The sequence below is a fragment of the Pleurodeles waltl genome, chromosome 7 (assembly GCF_031143425.1).
Source record: "Pleurodeles waltl isolate 20211129_DDA chromosome 7, aPleWal1.hap1.20221129, whole genome shotgun sequence".
Taxonomy (NCBI): Eukaryota; Metazoa; Chordata; class Amphibia; order Caudata; family Salamandridae; genus Pleurodeles; species Pleurodeles waltl.
Window position 1 is genome coordinate 96,681,344 of NC_090446.1, and position 27,878 is coordinate 96,709,221.

Consider the following 27,878-nt stretch of genomic DNA (forward strand, 5'->3'; position numbering starts at 1 on the left):
CTTCCATCACCTGCATCTCAGTCATCACTATCACCAACACCTCCACCCCTGCCCAACCTCCACCATAATCACCGTCACCACTTTAAAAGTTGGTTGGGTGGCTCAGTAACCTAATGCATTTGCTGTTCAACCCACCACCACAGATTCAAATTTGAGGGTGTTTAATCTGATTTCATCCATCCAAGGTCGACACAATGAATGCTGCTGAGGTTACTGACAACAAACATCTTTGATCAGTCGACAGCACAAAGTAACCCCTCTGGGGTGATCATGTTCTCAACAAACACATCCTTACCATCATCATTTTCCTTCTTATCATCCTCATCACTGTCCCGTTCCTTCTTGTCTTTTAGCTTCTCATCACCTTCCTCATCATTCCAATCAATGATATGCTTCTCCCTTGCATCATCATCCTGCTCATCCTTCTTCTTACAACACTCTTTATCACCATAGTCCTTTTTCACAATATATTCATTATATCCTTCATCATTAGCCACCTCATCATCATTGTATTTCTTCTTCTTGTCGTTATCATGCTCTTCATCCTTCATCTCTTTCTTATCCTCATCTTCCTCATCCTCATCCTGCTTCTCTCCACAGCCATCATCGTCCAACGCCTGTCCAGGGATGGGATGCTCCAACTGGTTGTCAGTAGGAGCAGCAGACTTCTGTCTCTGCTTCCCAGATGTGAGTCTTTTACAAGTACTTGGGGAGCGAGGCCAGGCCAGGATGGATCAAGATTGGCGCAGAGCGAGCTGTGCCTCTGTACTGCAGTGAGCTGCCTTCTATTAACCTACACAGGCTACAGCCCAGGTGTGGGACAAGCAGTGGACTGGTTCTTGATAGTGACAATACGGGGTGGAGCACTACAAGGTTGGGTAAGTGCCCCATCAATCACAGCTAACTCCAGTCCCGTTTTTTAAGTTCCTGCAGAGCCTCAGCAAGTTGAGAAGGTGCCTTAAAGAACACGTGAAGGACCGCCGTAACTGAAGAAACCCTGTCAGAGGTCTGGGGACTCAAGAGTTGTACTCTGGACTTTGTGCACTCTCTGCAGGAGTGGTCCAGTCAGTCTCCCAACTCTCTACAAGAGCCAGAATATGGATATGGTAGACTTGCAGAGGACCCTCAAAGAATGGGTCCCCTGGCTTCTGCTAGGCCAGTCGTTTTGTGGGAATCGCAGGAGGCATTGTAGGCTTTGGTTGTTGTGCATAGTCACTCTTTAAATGGGAGAAAGCCGAAGTAGCTTGTGGGTGCAGACAAAAAGAGCTATGATCTATGGAAGTCCTTGGGTGCTCCTGCCAGGAAGACCCAAGGTCAGGGGATCACAAAGCACCCAGCACCTCACTCAGTTAGCTTTGGACTGCTCTGCTACGCTTCCCTGACAGTAGAATGTCACAAGTGGTGTTTTTGCCCCCGTTTGGTGTTCACCATTATGAAGGCACCAGGACACTAAAGATTAAAAACCCGAATCGACACAGTTGGGGGCTTGAAACTTCTGGTTACCCTGAGACGTCCCAAACCAGATTTCACACAACCCATGAATCAAATAGATGGTAGGGAATTCTTGAAAATAAGACTCCTGGACACTCCACAAGAAGGTAAGTTATAAGGTTTATTGGTGAATACCTTATCCATCAACCATCTGGGAGTGACTACCAAAGATTTTTCCTTTATCATTCTATGTCTCACATTTCATGCATTATGTTCCTTTATGGAAGACAGAAGTTCTAGACATCACAGATGGGGTACAAGTTTGTAACAGGAGCTGGAATATATTTGAGTCTGTGCATGAAGTCTGTGCATAGTCACTACCTTCTGGCGGAACACAGAAGAGACATTATATTCTGGGGACTGTGATTTAAAAGATTAGATTTAAATTACTAAAACTAAACATATTTCCAAAATAGCACCTCACTTCTGTTTCATTCTCTGTGCAAAGCGTTCTCTGCACATCTGCAGTAAGATGGCCATTTCTTACATTTCTTGCCCTTGGGCAGAAAGAAAGTTCCCTGTGTCTGATGATGCTGTTCTGAGCAGTTCTGGTGTGAGTTGTACAGCCCAAGAACTTGTAACAATGGAATCACTGGTTCTCCTATCAGCTTAAGAAAATGGGCCATGTGCATCATGGCACAATTTTATCAAGTGTGCATCCAAGAACTTGTTCGAACCACCTATCCTTAGTCATTGGGCTACTCCGCGTCTTCATGTGCTATGGTATTATACACCTTTAACAATGTCTGTCAAAAGTAGTGCTCACCCATATTGATATGATACTTCCACTGAGTTAAAAATATAAATCAAAGAAGAGGTAATCTTATTTACTTTATTTTATTTGAGTTTTATATAGCACGAACATGACCCATCCGGGTATCATAGCCCTGTACATAGAGAAGTCTTGTCATACATACATGGAAAGGGAGTAAGCAATAACAAATTAAGAAGGAATAGCAGTGAGCAACACAAATACAATATATCAATCAGCAGGCATAACCAAGATCAGGAAAGTCCACAGTAAAAAATGAATAAGCAAGTAACAAACAAATATGGTACATCAGTCATCAGGCAGCTGTAGGTAATCCACTAGGAGATCGACAAGCTGAGAGACTTCAAGACTCCTAACGTAGGGATTTATGCATCAAAAGCTTGTTACTCTTTTTTTTTAAAGGAAGTAGTTGAGGGTGGTTTCAGGAAATAAAGAGTTCCATATTTGTGGGGCAAATCCAGAAAAGGAGCATTTGTAAGTTTTCTTTTTGTTGAATTTCTGAGGTTTCAACAATAGAGAGTTTTGTGCTTCCTAATGAGTGACTATCCCCAGAAAGTGTGTTGGCCAGGTTGCCAGAAGTGTTATCATGAAGAGCCTTGTGAGTCATACAGGGAATCTTCAAATGTATTCTTGCTTCATATAGGAGACAATTTAGATATTTTAGGACTGGTGTAATGTGGTCAATTCTTCTGGATGCTGGGTTTAAAGTGGCCTTTAGCAGAGCTAGCTTTACTTTGGGTAAGTCAGCAAGAGTAGCATTCCCGTAATCTAATCGTGAAATGACTAGGATTTGTACCGCTAGCTTAAAGTCATCAGAGGGGCAGGAAGAGTTTGATAATCCTTAGAGTGTTCAATTGGTGATTGGCTCCCCTGGTGTTTGCACTGATATGGTCTTGCATATTCAGGTATTTGTTCAAAGTTATGCCTAAAGATCGAGTAGAATATGGGGGGAGCAACTAAGAGCTGTGAGTTGTTTGAGCCATTCTTCAATTGGGGTAATATGACTATGAGGGTCAATCATAACGAATTCAGTTTTGAGGTTGTTGAGCATGAGGTGATTACGGGTCTCTATTGTTGTGTTTTCAGTAGGGTGCAGTTGAGTGTTTTGATATCATCGGGTAAACAGATTTTCAAATATAATTGTGTATCATCTGCATGCATATGGTGGTGTATGTTTGAGAGTTTTAAACATTCTGTAAGAGGTTCCATGTACAGGATGAATGACATGGCTCAAAGGGGAGATCCTTGAGGAACTAGAGGTGTGACCGGTGTGGTGTCCGACAGGGCTTGGTTGACTTCGATTCCCTGAGCTCTGTTATGGATGAATGACGCAAACCAGTTTAAAACGGGATCAGATATCCCCATTCTGCATTCAAGGATGTCAATCTGGCTGTCATGTTTAACCATATCAAAAGCAGAAGAGAGATCAAGAAGTATAAGTATACAGGGTTCATTCTTATCTAGAACTCTTAGTGCAGCGTCATCAATGTGTGTCGGAGCCGTTTCAGTGCTATGTCAAGATCTGAAGCCAGATTGGAAATGGTCTAGGAGCTGAAATTGTTCAATATGGTTGCAGAGTTGCTGGTGTACATATTTCCCCAGAAGCTTTACTAGTGTTGGGATGTTGGAAATTGGACGTAAATTGTTGGCGTCTGTATGTCCGTAGTTGTTTTTTTGTTTTATTAAATTGGGCTGACCTGTCCTATCTTTAGGGAAACATGCATTGAGAGAGAGATGCACTGACAATCTTCGTCTATAGGGGGAATAAGGAAGAACTAAGGTCTTTGCTGAGTTTGGCGTGAAGAGGTTCATTAAAGTGGTTGGACGGTTTTATTGATGTCATTGTTGTGAGTATGTCAGCTCCATCATGGTTATTAGAGGAAGACCAGGAAGCATTATTTTTTATAGAATATATCTAGAAACAGGGGATATACCCAGGAGCTGCATTGGGAAGAAGTTGGACAGGTCCTGACTGAGCAGAAACTTAGAGGCGAGTTGCAGTTCATATTCACTCTTCCTCTTCTTATCGATGAAACGGGCAGAGAACTCATCACCTCTTGGCAGTGTCCCAGTATTTACAGAGAGGTGGTTGGAGTGGCAAGTTGCTTATTGTTTGATGATTTCGAATAGTTGTCCGGTTCTCTTTTTCGCATTGTGTAGTTGCACCCTAAAGTATTAAGCTTTTGACCTACGAGTGAGTCTGTTGTAGGAGCTTCTTATCAATCTTAGTTGCTTGAGATTGAGTTGCATAGAGAGATTCTCCATAATCTTTAGGCAAGACTTAGAGTGCGCCTTACTAATTTAGGATGGTGTTCGGACATTCTGCTGGTTATTCTTGTAAGCTGTTTTGGAACAGTCAAATCTACTATGTTGACATGGATTGGATGTAATGATCAGTATGATCATTCACATTAGTCATGCTTGGGAGGGGGTAGGATGTTATTGCTTAAAGAAGGTAGATCATTATCATTAATATTGCTAAGGTCTCTTGACCATTGTCTTTCTCTAAGAAATCGGCCTTTTCTAGACAATACTTTCACCTGGACAAGGAAGGAGATTATGTAGTGGTCTGACCAGTCGTAGAGGATGATGGATTTAAGTTGTATGGAATTTTCCTTAACAATGATAAGATCTAGTGTGGAGACTCTATAATGTGTAGAGCCATTGCAGGAGTGGGTGAGGCTGGGGTCTCTAAAGAAGGCCTTGGAGGTGTTCCGCATGGGGTCACTGGAATCGTTCCAGTGTATGGTGAAATCTCCAAGGAAGATGTGGTTGGTGTGTTTGTCCGAATTATAGGAGGTGGTTTCCATAATTTGTTCTATGAAGTGTAAGTTATTGCCAGGGAATGATAAAACGTATGAAGTTTGTACACAACCTCATCATTGCTCCAGTGGAGTAGTAGATGTATGCTGTGCCACCTCCAGCTCTGCTAGATCTGTCTTGTCTGATGATATCAAATTTGGGTGATACTAGAATGTCTAAAATGGCCCCAGAGTAGTCATTAAACCAAGTTTCAGTTAAGATAAGGAGGTCGAGCCTTGTGTGTGAATGAGATCTGCAATGCCGACTGCGTGTTTTACCGCGGACCTGCTATTGAGAAGAATAGATCTGCGATGAGATTTAGAAACGAAAATTGAGACTGGGTTCTCCGAACGGGTCAATGGGAATAGTCTGGATAGTGACCGACGAGTGTGATGAGTGGTACATGAAAGCACAAGGGAATGAACGTCAGCATCAGAAAGGTAGTCTGTGACCCTCCTGGGTCCGGAGGTAGGATTGTTGTAGGGTCAGTATCTCACAAGCAAGTTCTCATTGAACGATGTATCATGCCAGGTGGAGTTAGATTGTCTCCTTGAGGATCGAATATATTGTTTGTGAGTGGGGTGCTGTTTACCCTAGAGGTTAGCTTGAAACTCCAGTTTGTTCTTAAACTTAGAAGTGATGAATATAAGGGTTCTAATGAGAGTAAAGACCATTTTTAGACATACCGGAGGCACACAGCTAGGGATGAAAAAAGCTTCCCAGTCTGTCTCGTGTGGACATAAAGCATTCCCTTACAATAGAGATGGGTTGTATTCCTAGGTTGCTTTGCTACCAGTCCCACCTGTTCTGTCTCACATCATCAGGCCAGTGTTGGGCCTTTAAACCCTTCTTCTCCTGCCTCACTGATGCCACCACAGTTTTTCATGTTTTTGAATTTTAGAGTATCTACTATCTAAATTGTGGCTGTCGGACGTAGGGCCAAAAGAGCTGAATTAAAATTCATTATTTTCAGGATAACCTCTGACTATGTAAATACGTTTTGTTCAGATTCATAATATGGCAGGTGTTAGTTTGGTACCCTGGAAATTTGGCATGGATACGAGCCTCCTGGAACTAACATTGACCTACTGGCCTAATTCCTTATGGGGTATCCGGCTGGTCTCTTTGGTCACTGTGAACAGAGTTTTCAGATTGTAGGTGTGGTTACCTGTGTCAATATCCACTAGGCCCGCAACAAGAACCTAGAGGTCCAACTGGAAGACTATGGACCTGATTCCGAGTCTGGTGGTCCTAGAACACCCAGACTCGCAATGGCAATTGGATCGCAGACCTGCCAACCTACCACTGTCCCCACCAGGATCCTAGATCCCGAAGGGCTGACGGCGGTGCTGGTTGTAATCAGCCAGGGTGGCACTGAACTCCGCGTTGCCTTGATTATTACAACCTTGGTCTCCACCAGATTTTTTGTGGCGATTCCACTGCCATGAAAAGGCTGGTGGAGAACAAGTGCAGTGGGCCACAGGGGGCCCCGGCACTGCCCATTTCCATGGCATGGGCAGTGCAGGTGCCCCCCTGCCCAGCACCCTTGAAATACGCACTGCCTGCTGTGAAGACAGTGCACATTTCAAGGGTATCAGTGCCCCCTGCTTATAGCAGCATTGCTGCTGGCTCAGTTATGATGTGTCGGCAATGCCGGTGCACCTTTCCCACTGGGCTGACCGGCGGAAACCAAGGTTTCCACCGGTCAGCCCAGTGGGAAGTTGTAATGGAGCCAGTGGGTAGGTCACCAGCACTGCGGCTACCTCCTCGTTGAGAATTTGGCGGACGGATGTTTCCGTCTGCCAAACTCGTAATCAGCCCTTAAATGCTTCCAAGTTGGAATAATTTAATTTCACTGATGCTGATGAGCCACCTACTCAAACTTGGTGAACCAGTGAGGCACGAGCATGCGTTTTGTGATGCGTTTACTGACAAATATTATCATGAAGAAAAATCAAAAGTTTATTTAAAAATATTTTTAAAAAAAGAAATAAAATTGATAGGACGTGAAACAAAGCAGCAGGGAAGTCGTTGAGCTGCAGAGATTCGTGAGAGAAGGTATGGGAAGGCTTTCTTATCAAGGTGGGACAGACAGTCTCTGAATATTCAAAGACCCGCTGGCGTGAAGAGACAATGCCTGTAAGCTGGCGGAAAATGGGACTGCTGGTTCCTCTGCTTCTGCAAGAACCGTAAATCATCAGCCCTCAATCAGAATACTGGGGAAGCTGACAAATCTGCTAAAGTGTTTGGAAGTATCACCTTTTCAGCGCTTGGTGCAGTTATTTCTCGAGGGGAGCCAATGGGGGAGTAGGAGGCTGCGCGAGGCCTGAACAAAGGAAGAGATGGAATGGCCCTTGTCTGGTTGCCACGTTGGTGCGTTGGAGATCTGTCCTGATTATAAGGAGCTCGCTCTTGGGTGTCACGGGTAAATTAGCGGGACTTTAGTAGAACATGTGCTCTCTTCATTGTTGTATTCATTTGAAATTGGAGTGAGGAATACAGTGTTTTTGCATTTGAGGCTATTTGCACTGGACCAGCGGATTTAAATAGGAGTGGCTGCTGCTGACAGGATGGGCTGCTGCATACAGGAGTTACTGGTGCGGACATAGTAGCTGCTGCAAACAGGTGTGGCTACTGTAAACAGGAGTGGCTGCTGCGAACAAGAGTGGCTCCTGCAAACAGGCGAGGCTACTGTAAACAGGAGTGGCTGCTGCGAACAAGAGTGGCTCCTGCAGACAGGCGAGGCTACTGTAAACAGGAATGGCTGCTGCGAACAAGAGTGGCTGCTGCAAACAGGAGTGGCTGCTGCAAATAGGAGTGGCTTCTGTTAACAGGAGTGGGTGCTGCAAACAGAGTGTCTGCTGCAAACAAGAGTGGCTGCTGCAAACACAGTGACTGCTGTGAACAAGAGTGGCTGCTGCAAACAGAGTGGCTGCTGCGAACAAGAGTGGCTGCTGCAAACAGAGTGAATGCTGCGAACAAGAGTGGCTGCTGCAAAAAGGAGTGGCTTCTGCGAACATGAATGGCTTTAGTGGACAGGAGTGGTTGTAGTGAACAATATAAGCTTCTGCAAACAGAGTGGCTGCTACAAACACAGTAGCTGCTGGGACAGAGTGGCTGCATTGAACTGGAGAGTCTGTAGCAAACAAAGTGCCTGCTGTGAACAGGAGTAGCTACTCTGAACAGGAGTGGCTGCAGTGAACAAGGGTGGCTGCAGATTGGAGTGACTGGGTCACACAGGAATGGCTGCTTCATACAGGAGAAACTGCTTTGAAACATGTCACTTCCAGGAAATTGAGAATCTGCTGGGAACAGGAGCGGCTAATACATGCATTAATTACTGTTTCACACAGGAGAAGCCACTTCTCAAAAGGTGGCTACTGTGAAGAGGAGTGGCTGGTGCTCATAGGCATGTCTACTTCACAGAGGAGAAGCTGCTTCACCAAGCAATGGCTTCTGCAAACAGGAGTAGCAGATGCACGCAGAGATGGCTTCTTCTTACTGGCCAAGGTACTTTGCAACACGTGCCTCCTACCAACAGAAAAGGCTATTATGAAATTGATTGGCTGATGCACACAGGAGTAGCCGCTTTGCATATAAGAAGCCAAGATTTTAAATTACAATTCATTTGAGTGTAAACACTGTTTTCCTATCTGCACCCAAACTTAAGTTAACACTTACTAAGTGTAATAAGGTAAACTAATGTTATCCTATGGGAGAGACAGGACTTGCAATATTGAGAAAAAAGTTCAGGAGCTTTTTACTACCAGTACATGTAAATCTTAAACCTAAAGTTAAAAAGGTTTATTTTGCCAGATCGAAAGGGTAGTCTAAAACTGCACTACAGACAGCAGTGGCAGGCCTGAGATGTTTTAAAATGCTATTTTGGTGAGTGGCCAATAAGTGCTGCAGATACACTAGTAGCATTTCATTTAAAGGCCCTAGGTATGGTAAATACCATTTACTAGGGACTTACAAGTAGACCAAAAGTGCCAATTTGGACCCTGATGGCTTAACCACAGGTTTGGAGGCGAGAGTGGATCTTTAGAGTAAGTGTGACTACAAGATCCCCCCACCTGCTGGAGGATCCATGATACAAAAATCTACTTTCTGATATGTGAATTTCAGTACACAACTCACCAACAATTAGGAGTAGTATTCTTTCATTAGTAACACATTATGGCCCTCATTACAGCCTTGGCGGTCTTCTTAGAAGACCGCAGAGGCAGCGGGCGCCAGAATATCGCCAGTGCTGGCGGTATTCCTTGCTCCCTATTTCGACTTTTCCGCTGGCCCAGTGGAAAAGTCACATCGACATTGCTGCCGGCTCATAATAGAGCCGGCAGCAATGCTGATGTGCAGCATGTGCAGTAGCACCCGTCGCGCATTTCACTGCCCGAAATTCGGGCAGTGAAATGTGTGATGGGGCTATGCCTGGGGGCCCCTGCACTGATCAAGGGCAGTGCAGGGGCCCCCAGGGGCACCCCAAGTCCCCCTTACCGCCAGCCGTGGCCAGGCTGGCGGACGGGGACTCATAATCCCATTATGACCGCCAGGCAAAAGCCTGGCGGTATAGTGGAGGGGCCGGCAGTATGGCTCTAGCGCCACGGTCAAAATAGCTGGCGGAACACCGCCAGCCTGTTGGCGGTGTTACCGGCAGCTTATTGCCGGCTGCCAGGGTCGTAATGAGGCCCTAAGTGTGTACTGGAACTCCCCTTTGTGTTAGAAGTGGTACCAGGGAGTGATGAAAAGCCTAGGGGTAGGCTTGAAACATGTAGACCTTGTACTGGAAAGATAGGCACACAGCATACAACCCTTTCCACCCACTTCCCACTTTTAATCATACTGTCAACTGAATAAAATAAAAACATTAGTTCTAGTAGGCAGGTATTTGTTTTACTTTTGATGACTCCCCTAATCCTATTTCTACACCATCATAGGGAACTACAGATTAAGTGCTCCCACGTATCCATTGGTTGTAGAACGCCTTGTTCTACAATGGAACAGGATGGACTCATTGATGAAGTATGCCACCAAGGAGTAGCCCTGGTGGGTGATTCATAGGAAACCATATACGTTTCTGGGTCATTTGGAGAATTAACGATATAGGTTAGGCTCCTGTTAGGTTTACCTGTATAGTGTAGGAGGAGGACCAGCCTAAGCCCACATTTTTCCTCTTCACTCCCTCTAAGACATTGGCCGATTAGGGATAGCCAGTTATACTATATTTAGGGAGCGCACATACGCACTTTATCAGTTGTAAAGTGCGTAGAACCCTAAAGCCAACAAAATCAAATTCAGCAAAACAGGCACAGTGCAAAATGTTTGGGGGACTACCACCCGAGTGTGTTAGGTCTGCTGTGAACTGGATTGTCTGCTGCATATATAACTGGCTGCTTGGGATATGAGAAGATGTGGGTGCTGCATACAGAAAAGGTGACTGATGCAGTCCGGCTGCTTTTCTTATGAGAAGCTACTACACAAGAAGTGGCTAGTGTGAATGGGAGAGGCTGCTTTGAAGAGAAATGCCTACACCACAAGAATGGCTGTTTCATACTGGGTAAGATGTTTTGCAAGAAGTGGCTGCCGCGAACAGGAGTGGCTGATGCTCTCAGCAATGGCTGCTTCACATAAGAGAAGCCACTTTGCAAGAAGTGGGTGCTGCAAATAGGTGTGGATGATATGTATAGGAATGGCTGACAGGCGCTTGAGAAGCCACTTTGCAAAAAGAGGGTAATGCATGGAGGAATTACTGCTTCCCACTGGATGAACTGCTTTATGAAGTGGCTGCTGTGATCAGGAGCAACTGCTGCAAACAGGAGTGGCTGATATGAATAGGAAAGGTGGCTTCACACTTGAGAGGTCACTTTGCATAAAGTAGCTGCTAAGAGCAGAAGATGCTGTTGCGAACAGAAGTGGGTGATGCACGCAGGAATGGCTGCTTCATACAAGAGGAGCTGCTGCACAAGAAGTGGCTGCTGTAAACAACAGAGAATGGTATGAACAGAAGTGGCTGATGGACACAGGAATGGCTGCTTCACATGAAAGAAGCTGCTTCGCAATACGTGGCTGCTGCGAACAGCAGAGGATGCTATGAACAGAAGTGGCTGATGCACCCAGGAATGGCTGCTTTACATGAAAGAAACTGCTTCGCAAGATGTGGCTGCTGCGAAATGGCTGCTTCACATGAAAGAAGCTGCTTCGCAAGACGTGGCTGCTGCGAGCAGCAGAGGATGCAATGAACAGAAGTGGCTGATGCACACAGGAATGGCTGCTTCACATGAAAGAAGCTGCTGCGCAAGAAGTGGCTGCTGTGAACAACAGAGAATGGTATGAACAGAAGTGGCTGATGGACACAGGAATGTCTGCTTCACATGAAAGAAGCTGCTTCGCAAGATGTGGCTGCTGCGAACAGCAGAGGATGCTATGAACAGAAGTGGCTGATGCACACAGGAATGTCTGCTTCACATGAAAGAAGCTGCTTCGCAAGATGTGGCTGCTGCGAGCAGCAGAGGATGCTATGAACAGAAGTGGCTGATGTACCCAGGAATGGCTGCTTTGCAGAAGAGAAGCTGATTCGCAAGATGTGGCTGCTGCGAGCAGCAGAGGATGCTATGAACAGAAGTGGCTGATGCACACAGGAATGGCTGCTTCACATGAAAGAAGCTGCTTCGCAAGATGTGGCTGCTGCGAGCAGCAGAGGATGCTATGAACAGAAGTGGCTGATGCACACAGGAATGGCTGCTTCACATGAAAGAAGCTGCTTCGCAAGATGTGGCTGCTGCGAACAGCAGAGGATGCTATGAACAGAAGTGTCTGATGCACACAGGAATGGCTGCTTCACAGAAGAGAAGCTGCTTCGCAAGATGTGGCTGCTGCGAGCAGCAGAGGATGCTATGAACAGAAGTGGCTGATGCACCCAGGAATGGCTGCTTCACAGAAGAGAAGCTGCTTCGCAAGAAGTGGCTGCTGCGAGCAGCAGAGGATGCTATGAACAGAAGTGGCTGATGCACCCAGGAATGGCTGCTTCACAGAAGAGAAGCTGCTTCGCAAGAAGTGGCTGCTGCGAGCAGCAGAGGATGCTATGAACAGAAGTGTCTGATGCACACAGGAATGGCTGCTTCACAGAAGAGAAGCTGCTTCGCAAGATGTGGCTGCTGCGAACAACCGAGGATGCTATAAACAGAAGTCGATGCACACAGGAATGACTGTTTCGGACATGAAAAGACACATTGAAAGAAGTGGCTCCTGCGAACAAAAAAGGCTGCTTTGAACAGGAGTGGGGAAGGTACATAGAAGTGGCTGCTTCGGATATGAGAAGCCGTTTCGCTAGAAGCAGCTGCTGCGAATAGATAAGGCTGCTGTGCGTGTACGAATGACTGCTTCACACAGGATAAGCTGCCTAGAACAGGACCACCATTTCATACAGGAATGATTGCGTCACGCAGGAGCCTGCTCCAGACAGGGATAACTGCTTCTGGCATCTCCTGACTCCAGTTTGTGAGTGTGGAGCATCCTGACTTCACTACTTATAAGCACCAGGCATCCTGGGGCCTACGGGACTCCTCTCCATCTCATTTGAGAAGCTGACTCTGTATGGGAAAGATGATGGGAACTGGGTTTTATGAAAAGAGGGTTTTAATAAATTGCTTTGGGTATGGATTGAGTACCCTGGATGGCACATATCAAGAGGGCACCTTATAATGCACGAAGTATGTGAGTACAGAAAATTCGGAGCCACAAGGCATCGGTTTGCACTTATTGAACTGGGAGCCATTTAAAGCTTTCGAAAATTAGGGCAGAAGGTCTTTTCAGCATTCATAGTTTCCTCTACAGAAACATGGTTCTGCTCTCACAGAATACTTTAAATTTAGAGTGTTACTTGTTTGTAAGAAATTATTAGATTGAAGTCCTGAAAATCAGGGATAGTCGAGTTGTATTTTATCTGCTTGAAAGCCTAGAGTAACACTACCAGATACATAATACTATTACCGCACTTTTCAGTGGGTAGAGTGGAGGAGTGCTACCTGATGTAATCTCTAGGCCTAAAATTCAGATTGGATACAGAAGTCGGTGCACAAGATTGATGTCGCCTGTGTAAGTCAGAATTTACCGCATCAACCTCGGGATCCAGCAGTGTAAAAGGCTGCCTTCGGGGGTTTATGTATGGTAGTTATAGGAGGGCTCATCATCTGGAGGGATTAGTCTATCCATGGAAGAAATTGCACAGTCGTAACTGTCACATATGTCTTACCCATTCAAGAATTGACTCCGAAGTTTCTTATAGTGTGTGTGTGTGTGTGGGGTCGGGGGGGGGGGGGGGCGACGGGGGCGTACATGGTACCAGATTGTATCAGGACTGGTCAGGTTCTGCTCACTCTGTAATATGGTCCAAAATTGGCATCAAGGAGTTCTGGTGACACCATAAAAGACGAGGCTGAAGGCCAAGTGTTTTTTAAAAATGACTTCAGAATGTGTTTTAAATGCCGCCAGCATCCAATGATTGTAACTTACTAAAGCCCATAAGTGCATGTTATCTGCTACGTATTTCTCTGTTTCGTGGTTATTTTTGAGTCATTAGCTTTAACAGGTGTTTTGTCCTCAAACACAGAAATGTTTATTGAAAATAGTAAGTAGAATGTTGGACTATAGGTTATGAGCATTAAAAAAAGAAAAAAATACTTAAGTATCAAGGCAAGGGATGTTAATAAAAAACACTGGATTAAAAAAAAATACATTCTGTCCGTAAAAGGGAGAGGGGGTGTCGAAGTTGTTCTTTTGAAGTGGAGAAAACTGCACAGTTTTGAAATCAAATGTTTAGGTGTTTTTTGCCTTTTGTGAATAGACTGTCAATAAAACAAACAGGTAAACAAAAATGCCTCCTTTGAGGTATTATTTAGTTCTGTGGTTGTGGCCTTTACTGAATAGTCATGGATTTACCACACTTGCTGCAACATTTTCCAAATCATTTGCAGATTTCAACAAGAAGCTCTATTTGTAGCTGAAATTGATCAAAACAATATTGCCAGAGAATGCACCGTAAAAATGCCTCAGAAAGTTTTTTTCATGCCATGTTATTTAGATAGCTGTACCTATAATTTGGTCCTTCATTACCACATCATTCTAGTGGCTCTACAACAGTAAAGCTCGGCAGAAGAGTTTGGGGGCTGTTATTAGGATTATGGAACATATATATTTTACTAGTTCCTGTTAAACAGGGTGTTTCTTACCATATGTTTGTGCAACAAAAATATTCAAAAATGAGAATAATAATGAGAATAAATATGCCACACACATATGCAAATATCCATTTATTTTATATATTTGTATGTATCTATACCTATATATTGCCGGACCTCCTTTAACAATGCCCATTAATGACTGTTAGAAATGGGGTCTGTAGTTGGCAGGACTATGCACCCAGTCCAAGTAGGGACCACCACTCTAGTCAGGGTAAGTTGACTAGACACTAAAAGATAACCTGTGCTCACTCTCTGGTAGCTTGGCACAGAGCAGTCAGTCTTTTCTAAAGAGGCAACGTGTGAAGTATTTGTGCAATACACACACACACACAGTAACACATGAAAACACCACAAGAAGACTCCACACAGGTTTAGAACAATAGGAAATAATTTTGAACAAAAATCCAATGAGTAGAAGTCGAGTAATGACTTTTAGAAGAATAAGTGTAAAAATAGCGCTTAGAAGCAAATGGTGTTTTAGGGGTTACTATAGGTCACGCTGGACCAGGGCAAAGTCAACAGTTCAAACTGACACCAATGGAACAGGGGCCAAGTACATGGACCACATAGGCCCGGGGAACAAAGTACCTTGATCCTCGTCGCAAACATGAGATGCGGGGTCGATCCGTCAGTAGATGCGTCAATGTCACTGCCGCAGTTGAGCGATGCATTGATTTTTCCCACACGTTGATGGCAATGCTTTGATTTCTAGAGGTGAGCTTCAAAGCCGCCGATGCATTGATTCTGAAGCCGATGCACTGGGGTTCTCCACGCTAACCAACCAATGCATTGATCATCCTTCAGCGATGACAGCGATGCAGTGCTTCAGTGCTGCATCGATGCTGAAATGCTGGGTGCCACTTCCAGCATGCAGAGCATGGGTTGGTTGATGTTGCTGTTCCAGAGACTGAGGATCCAAGTGCAATGCGTCAATTTGACCCCAGCAACAAGGTTGATGCGTTAGTTGCTATTTCCAGCAGGAAGGGGAGGCGTCAATTTCACTGGTGCAAGTATCCGGGTCCACTTACAGTGTGCCAGGGACAGGAGTAGGGGTAGAGACTTTAATACCCCTGAGCCTCTAGCAACAGGAGGCAACAAGCTCTTGGAGATCTCTTTGGGATGCAAGGCAGAGTTTAGCTCTCCCTCAGCAAGGTAAGAGAGCAGCAGGACAGCGCAACTGAAAAGCTGTCCTTTCCAGGTCATCAGAGTAGCAGTGTAGCAGTCCTTGACGAAGCACATCAGTTATTCTGACAGAGTTCGGTTGTAGGTCTAGAATTGTCTGATCTGGTGGTGTCAGAGACCTAATACGTATTCCCAAATGTGCCTCTGAAGTGGGGGTGACTTCAAAGAAAGGTCTTTGAAGTGCACAAGGGTCCTTACTTCCTCACCCCTGGCTCCAGACTATCAGTAGGGGGTAATCAGCTTTTTGTGTGCGAACAGGCACCGCCTATTCAGTTGTGTTATCCCCTCCCACCTTTCCTTCCCAGGAAAAGCTATCAGAATACAGATGAATGCAGATGAGCACTCAGACACATCTAGCCTTCCTGTGTTTGTGGCTGTGTGGAGGGAATGCACAAAGTGTAGCTGTCGCCCCATCCCAGACGTGCACGGGAGATAGGCTGCAGGCACTCAGAGCAGTAAGAGGAGAGAAATGTCTACTTCCCAAAAGTGTAATTTCCAAAATAGAAATGTTAAATCCAACTCAAGCAGTTAATAGGATTTATCATTACCATTCCAAAGACATGAAGCTTGTTGCCGCTATTCCTTTCTATTCAGGAACCACAGTTAAAAGTGTATTGAGGAATTCCCAGTCTTAAACTATGAGAGGAGTAGGCCTTATAGTAAAACGAATTTAGGAGTTTTTCACTACCAGGACATGTAAGACTTTCCAGACCTCTTTCTTGGCAGGCTCAGGGACCCCTCAGGGTCTGTCTGAAATCTATGCTATGTCAGGGGCCAGTGCCTGCGGCTTTGTCAGGAGGCACTACCATTGGAGTTCAAATACATGACTCTCTTCCAGGAGATTAGGGGTCTCTGCAGCACGACCCACTGTGCTTCCTAGCCTCCATTGTTGCCATCTCTCGTTGGACCATTCCTTGCACCACCCACAGTTTGAAGAGACAAGAGGACCCTTTAATAACGAGACCCCTCCCAGTCAAACAGGGCTCAAGGATTGATGACCCCAATACTCAGCCCTTTTTCTACTCTCAGAATGATAGGAAAAGAGAGAGAATTGTATGAAACAAACAGAAAACATTGACACAACAAGAGTCTTCATCAAAAATAAATTATGTTCTGATATTGTTGTTATGTTTTTGTACGTTGTGCTATTGTTGCTGTCTTATCTTACTATCTTATTGTAATGCTATTTTCGTTATCTATTCTTATGTTATGTTGTTATGTTATGGCTGTGTTATGGTATTTTTATGCAATGTTACTGTTATTATGTTATGTCAATTTTATGTTATTGTTATGTTATTGTTATAGATATGTTATGCTATTGTTATGCTATGTTATTGTTGTTATGTTATGTTATCCTATGTTGCATTGTTGTTATGTTATGGTTCTGTAATGTTATTGTTTTGTTATTGTTATATTATGGCTATGTTATGCTATTGTTATGTTATGTTATTGTTGTTATGTTATGGCTATGTCATGTTATTGGTGTTATGCTACGGCTATGTTATGTTATTGTTGTCATATTATTTCCTGGCAAGAGCTGTGCACATTGGCCAAGTAATATACAGTTATTCTATGGAGAGCCTTAATTGCAAAACTAATCAAAATTCCAAAAGACTAATTGGCTGGTGATAATTGGGCCAGTTTTTCAAAATCCGACTGCCTGCACCAAAAACCACCTGCCCCCACATCACCGTTAATATGTTCAGTGGCACCCACCAGGGAGGGCTCCTGCTGTATGTAGTGCTAGAGGTGATTCTAGAAGTCTATCAGACACCAGGATGCTGTTGGGACCTTTGGCCAATCCTTCACAGCTCAGGAGTGCTGAAGGGAATTGGAGGCTAACTGTACATCAGTAGATTGCTGGCATGTAAGGCTCTATTGGGGTGTCACATAGCTTGGAAGAATCCCTGTGAAATTGGCATTCTGGGGCTGACTTTGATTTGACTCAGCTCTAATAATGATGTGTTTATTTACTTTAATAAGCATATTGAAATGGGAAGGTAAATTAACAAACAAATTCTAAAGAACCTGCTGCTCAAGTTTACCAGGATTTTCCAAGACATCCGGAATGATTTCCTGAACTTCCAGGGGTTTTGTATTGGAAGAAGGTCACAGCCATCATGGATGCAGGTGAGAACACTGAAAGCAGCGCTCAGTCTTTTAGCTCCAAAGATTTCTAGAATTCAGATCCGACAACACGAATAAGTCACAAGCCAGGTTTTGCAATAACGTATCCGGAAGAAGGTGCGAGTCGTATGAATTTTTTTAAATTGGGGCTTCATGAATCTTTTCATGAAAAGTGTGAGCTGTCTCCCACATACCCCGAAAAAAGGATGAGCAGGGCCAGTAGATATTGGAAAAGTGTAGTAGAGAGAAGATTTGGGCAGTCGCCCAGTGAGGGTTTTACAGCAGGGAAGCAGTACCACTTGAACCAAGGATAACAAGTCACCTCACCAAGATGAACTTTGATGACTGCAGGCAATTATCACACAGAACACTGGCCTTTCTAACACTCATGGGATTGAGAAATTGATTTTGCTTTGTATTGTGGGAAATTCTCTGACATTCTCCGTCAATTGGACCTGGACCAATTGACTGATGCTGCCCTGCCAGCCTCTGCAGTTTTAAGACAGCAGTGTGTGGTCACATAATAAACAATATTAGTATTTGGGAAGCTAAATTCCATAATAAAATATATTCGGCTTATTTACCGAGGTGATCATTTTGATCGGTCCGCGTGACAGGAGTTGTTTGAAGCACCACAGGGGTCGCTCGTCGGCACAGGGAGTGTGATGCAGTGCACACCATGCATAATAGATGAAACCTCTGATAGCATCCTTCAGAGACAGAGAACTGTAAATATTTGTCACAGGTGTTTAATTCCACAATCATGCTCAGAATAGAGGGATGCATTTTCATCCTTGCTATAACACCTATTTCAAAGAAATGTCATCTTCTTCAGAGGCCCTGCTGAGACTCTGAAGATATCATATTGATCACGCTAGGCCTGAGTCTGGCTTCCCCACTCCAGCTGGGAAAGCCTTGTGACCACAGCATCAAAGGGTTGGAGCTGATTGAAAAACATTGGTTTTGGAACTTTCAAATGAGATGAATATTCAAACCAATGTTGACTGCCTCCTGTAACATGACATGCATTGCTCAGTGTTTAATAGCAGTACATTCAAAATACAGTGATGCATCTAGCTCTAAAATTACTACAGTTATCCAAGCATGTTCGGAAGCAACCTCAAGCTAAGAAGCATTATGCACAACTCATATGTAAGACTGACAGCCGATTGCTCATGCATTCAGAAATTTGCATCAGCATTATGTATATTATGAAGTTAAATATTAACTGATCCATTCGAATTCTAAACCTGAACGCCTTGAATATCTTTGGATGTCCATAAAGGGTGAACATTTGCCTAGTTCACTTTTTTCACTTCAGAAAGTCAAGTGATCTTGCTTCATCTGTGTAATACTCATCTAAGCATGGTTTAGTGAGCCAAGCATGGTAGAGACATAACTTTAAAGCAGAGTGTCTACAACCGGCTCAAGAGTGCTGTATGGATGTCAGAATTACAGGACAGCCATATAAATCTATCCACCATGGATATTCTGAAATCAAGGATGTTTAGGGCCCCATTGGGTTGCCACGGACGTCTCCCAACTTTAGAGGAATCCATCATAGTCATAACATTGATAGCTCAGCTAGCAACAAATATTTAGTAACAATCCTATCAACTGATGCTTATATTTACTTGCCTGTGTCAGAGTAGCTCTGGATATGCCGGTGCACTTTTCACAAAGGCATCTACTTCCTGTATCCTGGTATCACTGATGTGAGAGGCAAGCAATGCGAGGAGCTGGGTAGGATGATTACAAGCCTACAAGCATGGTGTATTTTCATTTACAAAGTGTTTGATGTTGTAGATAACAAGATACACTATCTGTAACAGAGGAGATTCTTCATCACATATTGTCATCAGCGGCATTGGATGTTTAAACACTGAATAGGTGTGTCAATTTACAGAATAAGATCTGTTTATTAGGACTTTAAAAAATAAAAGTTCCTTCATCCTTGAAGGTGAAGTGACAATTCAAGTGTGGGCAAATATAAAAATGCTTTTCACAATAACACATTTATAAAACAACATTTATTTGACATACAGTTTATTGTGACAATGTGTTTTGTGAAACAGGAACCATGTCTTAATCATACTTGGTCAAACACTGAAGCCGACTCATCGTATTTCCTAAAAAGGCAACTGCCTGTTGAGCTGAAATATTGTTTTGTTAACTAAGATGATTTGAATGGGGTTGTGGCTTTAGCCCACTTGTGTCACGCCATCGTTAGAGAGCACCACAAAAGTTTTGCACTGCCTCACATGTCGCTGGCAAAAAAGCGAAACCCTCTGTTGTTCGCCTTCTTAGCACTTTTCCTATAGGATAGCACAACAGTGCATGAAAACAAGATATCTCATCTTCACAACTGACCGCTGCAATATATGACAATGATATCCATATCAGCCTATACATTTCCGAATTTCTGTTCTGTGTTTTCATAATGTGAATTGCTTGATATGGAAAGATTCCTGGATTAAGACTAACTATGAAACTAGAGGTCCTCTTTCTTGGAGATGTTTGTTCTATAGATAACAAAATGTTTCTATTTAAAGCAAACCTAAAAAGTGTATGCATAAGCAACGAGAAGTGGTCTTGACACAAAAGCTAAGATTCTGGGGAAATGATTCTCCTGTTGTTTAAACTGAATTAATGTTTAATGCCAATTCGTAGAACTCAGTTGCACATTGTGCTGTTTGATGCTCTCTCAACTTTTCCTACCCTTCTACTTTCTTGTTTTACTATTTGTTTTTTTATAATCTGGTTTCAGCCAAGCACAATTTTATCTCATGTCTGACATGGGCTTGCTACAAAGAAAGTCGTGTCTGTGTGTTGCTCCAGTTATCCTAGCCACTGACTCTGCACTGCACCAAGTATGAAAAATAAAATAAAAATGTCCCATTGCAACTGACTTTAGTGGCCCTTTGAGTTAATGTCATGAAGATGCCAAGCACTATGTTAAATGCAATCATACATTGGTTGATTCAAAACCACAAGTTACTCATAGTTTGTGCACTCTTTGGTTATGGTCTTCCTACCACTGTCTGAGGTATATGATTTTAAGAGATGAAAGAAGGCTTACTGTTTTGTGGGTAATCATAAAGTACCACCAATCTAAGGGGCAATCGCTGAAATTGGATAAAGCTTAAGGTAAACTAACCTTCTTGGTTTTGAAATGTTATTCCACCAAAATATTGAAGAAAATATATTGAGATACAGGAATGTCATGTCAAACATACTGTCAAATCAAATATGTCATAGGACAGAATATAAAAATTAAGAATATCATTTTAAGGTAAATAATATTGTTTTTGAAATTGTATGTAAAATCATTTTCTTTAACATAGTTGTTTAAAATAATTCTTTTTCATTAATATATTCTATACATTTGTTCTATTATTTTAATGTGTTAGTATTATGATGGCTTTTGTTTTTTAATATATATGTTTTTTTTATGATGATAATTTGTCATTTTTAATTTATTAGTAGGTGTTGGGTTCGTGCAGAGTAGGAAGTTATTTTACAATTGATTAATTGGTTGATCAGTTTATTTAATAGTAACATCTTGAAAATTAGTTTTATATTATTTGTTTTAAACATAATTGTTTTTATTTATTAATAATTTACAGATTCATATTTTATTTAAAAATAATTTTAATTGAATGTTTTTTAATGGTATGGAAGGAAGTTTTTTTATTTTTAATATTTCTATTTATTTTTTATGCTTATTTTAATATTAGAAAAATTGTATTTTTTAATTCATGTATCTTTAAGCTTTTTTTATTTTAAATACATTTAAATATTTTTTTTTATTCTTTTTTTAATATATATATATTTTTTTATATTTAAATGTTTATTTTTAAAACGTTATGCCTTTGGAATAAGACGTCTAACACTTCCACTGTCCAACACTTTTTCTCATGTAGGAACAGTAAATTTAATGCCTCCAAAGTCCAGCACTTTAGCTACTTTTACTTACTTTGGCCTGGGGACATTAAATTTGACCCTTCCCCAGATCAACACACACCTCACTGTTGCTCAGATCGGCATAGGAATGGTAAATCTAACCACTCCATTGTTCATAGTCCATAAATGTCCCTGCTTTTGCGTATATTGGAGTGAGAATATTAAATCTAATCCCCCAAAGTCCAAAACATTCCCTTCTATTGCTTGGATTAGAGTGGGAGTGGTAAATTGAACCCCTTCCAAAGTCCAAAATTTCCCTGATTTTGCACATGTTAGCGGGTGATAATAAATATGACCCCTCCAATGTTTTACACTTCCCTATTTTATATTGAAGTGGGACTACCAAATGTGGCCCCTAAAACAAATCCGACACTTTCCTTACTATTGCTTATGAGGTACGAAGAGTAGTACATCTGACTACTTCAAAGTTCAAGACTTTCACTACTGTTGTTTAGTTATGATTGTTAGTATTCAGATAGTTTAGTTGTTAAAATATTTATAAAAAGTAAGAAATTTACATTACTTTACTCATATGTTAATTTTGTTGGCTTTCTATTCATTAATTTTTTTTTTTATTCAATTTTGTATGTTTTTGCCATATACATGTTTGTTCATTTTAATATTTTTAATATTTGTATAATATATAATTTAAATGTAGTTTTTTAAATTGTAAAAATTGGGCTTCATTATGAGTTTGGCGGACGGGTTAGACTGTCCGCCGAGCATCCGACGGGGAGGTTGCCACCATACTGGCTACTTGCCCAGGGGGCCCATTTAGAGTTTCCTTTCCCGCTAGATCAAAGAGTAATTATATCAGAACACACTCCTATGTCAGTTACATATGGCCATTCTATGCCACATTTTCCTATTCTCTGGGATATATATTCAATACTCCTGCAACATGGCTTCCACTTTTACCATGCCAAGATGCACTCTGTCATAGACAAAGCTATTTTAACCATTAATACAGAACCATCCCCAATAAAAAAGTACTTCTTTCACTGCCTATCCTTATTTAGAGCCTGCTTCTCTACGCTGTTACTACAACTCCTTTCTGCCTTGTGGGACCATGGGCTCTCCACCAGTCATGGAGGAGGTTTTATGAAAACTGATTATCACATAGAAATCCCAGAGCACATCATAGGCACTCAATATTTGTAACATCCATGGCCTCTATTTATCACACTATTTTCAACGTAGAGTTTTCTGAAGTAGCTGTTTGGCCTTAAGCTTGGTCTAAATTCTTGCCCCGCAAGGCACTGCACACTGCAGATTTGAAGATTTTAATTGTGGTCTTTGAATGCCATGTGTTAGCTGACTCTGGCATTAGCTCTTGGTGGCCCTCGTCAGATATGTTAGTTTTCCAAGATGGCTCCTGTGCCAAGCTTGAGCTCCATTCACTTGTCTCTCATGTTTTTCTTCTAAATGGATGGACTCTCTGAATACTCCTATTAACGAATGCTTAAAGGCATTTATACGTATGTGAAATAGTATTTGTGTTGTACTTCTTCATGAACTCATAAATGTGTGAATTGGCCTCTCACTCGCTAAGCCAATCCTAAATCGATTTTTCTGTTTTGGGGATTTTTTTTTTAAGATCACTCTTATAGCACACATGAAATATAGTTTCCTACTCATTATGTACCAAACTATGAGACCAATTAACAAAGTCATTTATATAGATGTGAAATAAAACTACATGATAAAGTCAATCAATCGGGATTTATATAGCGCTGCTGATCACCCGATAGGGTATCCAGGTGCTTGGTCCCTGAAGCTAATTCGAATAGCCAGGTCTTTAGAGCTTTAGTGGTGAGGTGATGGTCCGGAGCTGTTAAAAATGTTTCCTAAAATGGAGGCGAAGGAGTGTCCTTAACTACTTCTTCTTCTGTAGATGCAGGAATGTGGGCAAGTGAAAGGGAGGCAGACTGTAATCTTCTTGATGGTTGTTGGAAGTTCAGGCAGTGTTGATGAAGGCAGGTCCCTGGTTGTGTAGAGCCTTGTGTGCGTGGGTCAGCAGCTTGAATTGGCATCTCTCTACGGGGAGCCATTGGAGTTGCCTAAGGTGGGGTGTGATGTTGGTTTGTTGGGTGTTTGAGGACAAGTCTGGCTCAGACATTCTGTATGGCTTGAAGTCTCTGTAGGAGGTGTGTGGCGATTCCTACCTAGAGAGCTTTGCCATAGTCCAGTTGGCTGGTGATGATGACCTGTGTCACGGTGCATCTTGTGTGCAGGAGTAGCCTCTTGAAGATCTTAGGTAGCATGTGCAGAGTGAGAAAACAGGTGGAGGAGACGGAGTTGATCTGTGATATCATGGTGAGCTTGTTATCAGTGATGATTCCGAGGTTTCTGGTGTGGTCGGCAGTTCTGGGTGCGGGTCCCTGGTCTGATGGCCACCAGTAGTCATTCCATGGGTTGCTGTTGTTGCTGAAGATCAGTACCTTCCTCTTGTCTTTGTTCAGCTTCAGGCAGTTGTTCTTCATCCATTCGGCAATGCTTGTCATGCATATGTGGAAATTGGTCCTGGTGGTGATGGGACAGTCATCTGTGAGTGATAGGATGAGCTGGGTGTTGTCTGCATAGAATATTATGTTGAGAATGTGGGATTTGATTATGTTGGCCAGTGGGGTCATGTATGTGTTGAAGAGCATGAGGCTGAGGGATGAGCCCTGAGGGACACCACAGATGATATCCTTGGGTTCTGAGGTGAAAGGTAGTAGGCGGACCATCTGTGTTCTTCCAGTGAGGAAGGAGGCAATCCATCTGAGTGCATCCCCTTGGATGGTGATGTGGTAGAGTCTTTCGATCATTATGTGGTGGGCTACGGTGTCAAATACCACTGAGAGGTCAAGGAGGATAAGACCCGCCGTTTCTCCTCAGTCAAGGAGGGTTAGGATGTCGTTGGTGCTGCAATCAGGGTGGTCTCAGTGCTGTGATTGCTGCGGAAGCTGGATTTGGAGGCATAGTGAAGCTGGTTCTGCTCCAGGTGTGTTGTGAGTTGCTTGTTGATAGCCTTTTCCAGTACCTTATCTTAGAAGGAGAGCAAGGAGATTAAGCTGTAGTTTTCGAGTTTGCTGGGTTCGTCAGAAGGTTTTTTGAGAAGTGGTCTGACTTCTGAATGTTTCCTGGCAACAGGAAATATTGCAAGTGGTGATTGAGGTGTTCAGAAGAGTGGTGAGTTTCAGGCTAATCGAGGTTGAACATTTGGAGCAGGCAGGGGTCTGTAGGAACACCCGAGTGCATGGATTTCATGATGGAGGTGGTGTCCCGGGTGGAGAGGTGCTTCTAGGTGGTCAGTCTGTGGTTTGTGTCGGTAGCGGTGGGGGCGTATCTGTCAAGGAAGTACATGGGTGTAGGTTAGAGTTCAAGGTATATATTAGAAATCTTGTCATGGAAGAAGTCAGTGAGGTTGTTGCACAGTTCTTTGAGGGTGTGATGTTGTTTCCGCTGGCAGCCAGTTTGAAGAATTCGTTAGCAATGTTGTAAAGTTCCTTGCTGCTGTTGCCGCTGGTTTTGCTGCGTGCAGCTATGGCTGTCTTCTTTGTTGCTCTCAGCAGGCAGCGGTAGAAGTTGAGGGAGGTCTTGAAGGCTGCCCTGTTGGAGGTGTCCTTGCAGGTACACCACCTCCTCTCCAGATGTTTGCTGTCACATTTTGCTGGTCTGATGTCTTGGGTGTGCCAGCTGGCCATTTTGGAGGATCTTCTCTGATTGTTGCTCTTGATGAGGTCGATGCAATGCAGTTGGTGATCCAGGTGTTGAAGTTCTTACTTCCTTGTTCCCGTTTGGTGGTGGCAGCTGGGTTGGAGGTGAGGAGGGTGTCTGTCCATCTGGTCTCTGAAATTTTACTCCAGCTGCGGTGATGAAGGGACTAGCCATCTTGGAGGGGGGCAGGGGTGGGGCGGTGTGGAGTCTGGAGATGCTGAAGATGCTGAAGTGTGCGATGGAGTGGTTGATACATATAGGGTGATGTGGCTGTATTTGACGTGGTTGCTGGAGGTGGAAAGGAGGTCCAGCGTGTGTGCTGCTGTGTGTGTGGGGCCACAGACAATTTGGGTCAGTCTGAAGCTGTTCATGCTGTTGAGGAGGTGGATGGTGTTGTTGTCATTGGCGTCGACAATGTGGAATTTGAGGTCACAGAGGAAGATGTAGTCCTTGGAGACCAGGGCTAGGGACGCAATAAAGTCTGCAATGGTGTTGCAGAAGCTGGAGCATTGGCCTGGGGGCTAGTATGCAGCTGTGCCTCTGAAGGTTGTCTTGTAATCCATGTGGAGCTTGATGTTGAGGTGTTCCATGGGGGTGGTGGTGTCGGTGGTGGTAATGTACTGCGTAATCTCTTTGTGGAAGATGCAATTCCTCCTCCCTTCTTATTGGTGTGGTCCTGGTGAGTGATTTTATACCTGTCAGGGATCGCTGTGGTGATGTCAGTTGATGATGTAGGGTTGAGCCAGGTCTCTGTGAGAAGACAATGTCATGTGCAAGGATGGTGATGAGGTCCCATAACCCAGTGGAGTGATTTTGAATAGAGTGCGTGTTGAGGAGTAAGCAGTGGAGTCAGTGGGCCATTTCTGGTGTGTTGTGGTGAGCGGTCGGCGTGGTGCTTTGTGGTGAGATGGTGGTCGTGCTGGTTGAAGAGAAGTTTCATCTAGGACAGGAGAACGGCCCACTGATGCGGCATGGCGGCAGTGTTCGCTTGGCTGTCCGTTGTTCAGGGCACGGAGGACAGTAGCATCGTACCTGCTTGTGGACCAGGATCCAGAAGTCCTGGTGATGGGCATGGTATAGGAACAGACAGGTGCAGATGGGCTTGCCTACTATAAAAGTAGTACTAAGTGTTCAGATAATCATCTCCAACCAGAGAAGCCTGTACAAAATCACTCTAAAAATCTTACTTTGGAAAAGAAAAAGCTAATATTATTTTTGTGTCCTAATTAGTGTAGACAAAGTTTTAAGAACACCCACATATGCAACAAATTCACAAAATTTCATAATATATCAAGTTTTAACTTTCCCAAATTTGATTGATTGTGAGACAGATAAACTCCATCCATCTTGCACTAGAATATTTCTCCATAAGTGAAAAATTGCATTAGGCTGATAAGATTTGTTTGTAACGTCTGTCACATTTGTGGCAGAAGGCAAATAAAATGCCCACCATTTAGCCATTTCATTGCCTTTTCTTGGTGCCAGACCACCCGCCCTTGGACATCTGGCAGCGGGGAAAATAGGTGAAGCTTGGCATGGCCAACAAAAATGATAGGCAGCTCCAACTCTCCGTTCTGCTGCAATGTTCCCCTCATTGTTTGTCCCAATTTTGTTTAACTTGTGCCAGATGTATGGTTCTCTAAGCTGACTCTGCAAAGGCCTAGCTCCAGTTTCTTGTAGGGTGCCACCCTACAACGGGACAGCCAGGGATAACCTACCAATTGTTATAATAATGTAGTACTGTCTTATTTTCATCCTAGTCAGGTATACTATTTTCCTAAAAGCCTATCCTTTAAGAATCCCAGCATTGTCTTTTTATCCTGTTGAACTGTTGATTTTCCTCGCATCTCTATTAGTAACTCGTTGGTATACATTAGAAATCTTTTAAGAAACTTTAGGAAAAAAGGACGTAATGGAAGCTAGCTTGCACGGCCTAAGGCGTTGTACCATCTAAAGTTTATTACTGTACCTATTTTCTTTCATACATCATTTTATACCCCATGGATGGTATAGACACACTTCAGAGGGAGTTACTTGTACAAAATCTTTGGTGATCCCCCCACGTAGCATGGGGACAGTATGGGGAGTGGTTAGTTGCTGCCAGACATAGAGGGTAGTCCGACATGAAATTGTACATAAATTGATAGTGGCCCTGGCTGGTAAACTACAAAATGAGGGAAATCGTTCTATATAAAATTTAGACGACTAGTGAAAATCATTCTATATAAAAATGTGACCACTAGTGGTCAAGGTAGGCGATAGTGGATCAGAGAGACTAGGGAAGAGATCAGTTTTAAGAATAAACATTACAAACAAATTAATTGTATTTTCATGGTGTTCTTATTTCTGAAAATTATTTAATGCTGTTCGGGAGAGTGGCCAAAATGTTCCTGATATAATCATAGCTATTCCTAATTAATTTGATAAGAGTGTCAAGTGCCCCAGAGCAAGAACCTTAATGGCCATACATGGATGGCATGAACTCAATGGGATCCATAAACGGGTGTCTTGTTCACCTACCAACCTTTCAGATCCCGAGCAACCTACTGGAGTCGAGCACTTGAGAGGAGTACACCATATTCTGCAGCAATTGTACA

General features: G+C 43.2%; 1 protein-coding gene across 1 annotated transcript in view; it reads left to right on the forward strand.

Moving 5' to 3' along the window:
• The window catches only part of CDH4 (cadherin 4), a 1,524,317-nt gene that overhangs the window by 407,647 nt on the left and 1,088,792 nt on the right, over positions 1 to 27,878 (forward strand). The gene's annotated exons all lie outside the window — the stretch shown is intronic.